Source organism: Macrobrachium nipponense, chromosome 11 (genome assembly GCF_015104395.2).
Source record: "Macrobrachium nipponense isolate FS-2020 chromosome 11, ASM1510439v2, whole genome shotgun sequence".
Taxonomy (NCBI): domain Eukaryota; kingdom Metazoa; phylum Arthropoda; class Malacostraca; order Decapoda; family Palaemonidae; genus Macrobrachium; species Macrobrachium nipponense.
In genome coordinates this window covers 86,727,291-86,730,902 of record NC_061087.1, presented here as the reverse complement: position 1 = coordinate 86,730,902, position 3,612 = coordinate 86,727,291, and the positions used below count along the sequence as shown (strand labels likewise).

Here is a 3,612-nt window from a genome sequence, read left to right as displayed (position 1 = left end):
ATATATATATATATCTCATCTGTTGCAACCTAAATCATCGTGCGTAACTTTCTTTGCGAAACTAAAGGGAAAACTATTTGTCAAACAGTCGGGTAGATGAACGCTCGAAAGATCGCTGCTGGCTACAATTTAAAACATCTTCTCCCCTAAAAGGCCTTTATATATATCTTTTTTTTTTTAAAAGAAAGAAATTTTCAACAAGTGTGAACATATTTATTTTTCCCCCAGTAATAATCACTAAACTGTTTACTATTCATCTGACAAAGCCGAAGGTTCAAAACCAAGAGCGCTGTTGCAATTCGTAAGAGGCAGCAAACGTCAAGGCTGATAATGAAATTGCAGAAATCCTTCCACTCTGCATATAAAAAGAGGAGCAAGTGAATTTTAGATAATGAATAAATTCTTCATGAGATGCATACACAAGTGGAATAAAGCTTCTCCCTCTCACAGGCATATATGAATCCAGGTTCACCAAATTTACGAAAGAGAGAGAGAGAGAGAGAGAGAGAGAGAGAGAGAGAGAGGATTTTACCTACCGCGAAAAAGATGAAAGAGTATGTTACCTGAAAAAAAAAGGAGAGCGCGAGAGAAAGCGAAAATGTTACCAACTACAACAGAGAGAGAGAGAGAGAGAGAGAGAGAGAGAGAGAGAGAGAGAGAGAGAGCTTCCGTCTGGCATGTCAGAAATGTGTATCTCTTATTTGCATATGAACATAATTCACGAAATATGCAGTAATGGTTGATGTTTTTCAGCCATATGATATCATTACCATAAATTATGTTATTCATATCATTAAAATTAACTCGGGGGATCCATCAATAAATTAGATAAACGGGCAATACATTCAAAGGCAATATATAACGGCATAATTCTATTTTTACCGCCACGGCCAAAATGCAAAGGGCCCAATTCCATTTTCCATTACTGAAAGAAAGGCCATTCCAGTGAAGTGTCGTATAGCAGGGAGTTAAGATCTGGAAGCGTTGCATAATTCACGGCCTATAAACTTGCCGGGAATCATTTCCAATCACATTTGGGAACAGCCAATCTAATATTCATAGATCTCTATGAACTTCAAACTTACAGATATCTCTAATAATGCAAAATGTAATTATCTGGCCTCGTTTCCTAAACGCCCTCCTACCCCGCCCATCCGGCGTCCCGGTGGGGCCCTACCGAAGCCCAAGCCCCACACCGAAAGTTGACATTAATAGTTCATAAATGGCGGCAATAAACTCTGTAAATTCTCTCCTTCACGGGATTTTGGGTTCATTAGATATTAAGGCCGGAGAGCCACAGCCCGCTTCCTACAGAATGGGGATCACATGCATAAAGTGATTTCGAGGAGAGCGCTTTTCGGTCGGCCGGCCGGTCCGATTCTTCATCTTCTTCTCCATCTGCTTCCATGAATTAGTTATTCATCTTGGAGTTAATCGCTCCGATGCATTATTTTCAAAGTTTCAGGAACCTTACAAAGTTCTTTCTTCTTATGGGCCGCCCCCCCGTCTCTCTCTCTCTCTCTCTCTTTCTCTCTCTCTCTCTCTCTTCCAGGTACGATCCCTCCCTTCCCCCTGCGTCCCCTGCCAAGTTCGCCCCCTTTTTTCGGCAAGGGAGGAGTTAATGATGGCATTGGAAAAGACGGAGGGACGTTCTTGCCATTCCTTACCACAGGACCTTCGACCAAAAGGACGGGTGAGCGTTGCGTTCTCCTCTCCCGGGGCTTTTATATTATAAACATCCAAGCCGTGATTTTTGTGGAGCGGTAATTTAAATCGAAGGACAAAGTGTCATTAGGGTGAGTTTTCTGTCTCTCAAAGAACAGCATCAAGCACTTTATGGTTGCCTGACGCTGAATACAACCCCAGGAGAATCTTTTAGGAAATCGGTCGAATAATTCAGTTAAATTTCGTGGGTAATTTATCCATTCAAACAGCTCTCTGACTTTTAAGATGTGACCGCTAAGGTTTCGGAGAATATGAGAGAGAGAGAGAGAGAGAGAGAGAGAGAGAGAGAGAAGAGGATCTTTCTGGATATTCATATGAAAACAATGGAACAATCTATAACAAAGTATCTGATGAAAAACTCATATCTAGCAATCTATTTATCCAGCTATCCATCTATATATAGACACACACACACATAAAGATTCCAATCAGGATCGAAACACGGGTCTCTCAAATGACAGACCAGGCCAGGGTATTACCAACAGTTACACGCACACAACACGCACACAACATTACACACACACGCACACGCACACGCACACGCACACACACACACACACACACACACATATATATATATAATATATATATATATATATATATATATATATATATATATATATATATATGCGCACTTAATAACTACAAGAAAAAGACGTGCCTATATGGAAAAAATATGTTGCTGTAGATACAGTGTTCAAATTTCTACTGTTAACTTTAATGACATGCATGCATTAAAACTTATCTTCCACTATTTAAAGGATCAATGAGGACGGTCATGATGATAAAAATACCAATACTAATAATGGGGTGCTGAAGATGATGTTAAAATGGGTTTCATCTTTTATTATATAAACAATATATAAATTTAATACATTAAAAAACCTTGTTAGAATCAAAATTGTTTCTATTGATATGAAAGAAATTATCCACCACCACCACCCCGCAACCACCACTAACACAACACACAACAACAACAATATAATAATAATAATAATAATAATAATAATAATAATAATAATAATAATAATAATAATAAAGCCTCTTCAGCAGCACGAATATTATATATAAAATAATGAATATAATGTTTCACTCCATATCACTGTTGATTTTTCTCTACAGGTCATATTGGGGTTTTTAATACAAATACCTCCACCGTTTGCGTTTCTGGAATATCTCACATTTAGAGAGAAAGATCATTGGGGAAATAGAAAAAGACCCTATATAAAGCATAAAAAAACATGCAGAGATCACATACCTCCGCCAATGTCAAGCAGGTATTCTTATCGGCCAGAAACAAGTACCTGTGGGCAGCCAAAAAGCAATATTACTGGTTAAAAGGAAACATAACCTCTTCTCAAGCTTACTCAACAACAACAACAACAACAACAACAACAATAATAATAATAATAATAATAATAATAATAATAATAATAATAATAATAATAATAATAATAATTACTTGCAAAAGTCATGAATAAATTTAGTTGCAATATTCTACTGCACTTGAGCATAGTGTTTCGGTTTCTTAAGCCTGGTCATTTGAAAGAAGGGGTCCACTCTACTAAGTCGAGTTATGTTCCTATCTCTCCCAAAAACTAATCATTTGTTGGAAGCCAGAAGGCCCATCTTTGGTAAAGTTATAGTAAAATCCACTTACGATTTCATCACCATTTTAGTGACTCGCGCAATTCTGAGATTTTTATATAGAAGAAGAAGAAGGAAGAAGAAGAAGAAGAAGAAGAAGAAGAAGAAGAAGAAGAAGAAATTTAATTTCATAGCTAAAAGGAAATACATACGCTAAACCATTACTCAACATAAGTAAAACACTGAACAAAACACTGCAAAGTGGAAATAAAAAAAAACGCTGTGAATAATTTAACCATC

At 37.1% G+C, this 3,612-nt stretch overlaps 1 protein-coding gene across 1 annotated transcript in view; it reads right to left on the bottom strand.

The window, feature by feature from the left end:
• The window catches only part of LOC135206918 (POU domain, class 6, transcription factor 2-like), a 978,430-nt gene extending 975,401 nt beyond the window's left edge, over positions 1-3,029 (bottom strand). Inside the window, exon 1 of the mRNA XM_064238468.1 lies at positions 2,984-3,029. The gene's annotated coding sequence lies outside the window, so the exon portion shown is untranslated. The remainder of the gene's footprint in view (positions 1-2,983) is intronic.
• Positions 3,030-3,612: the final 583 nt, after the last annotated feature.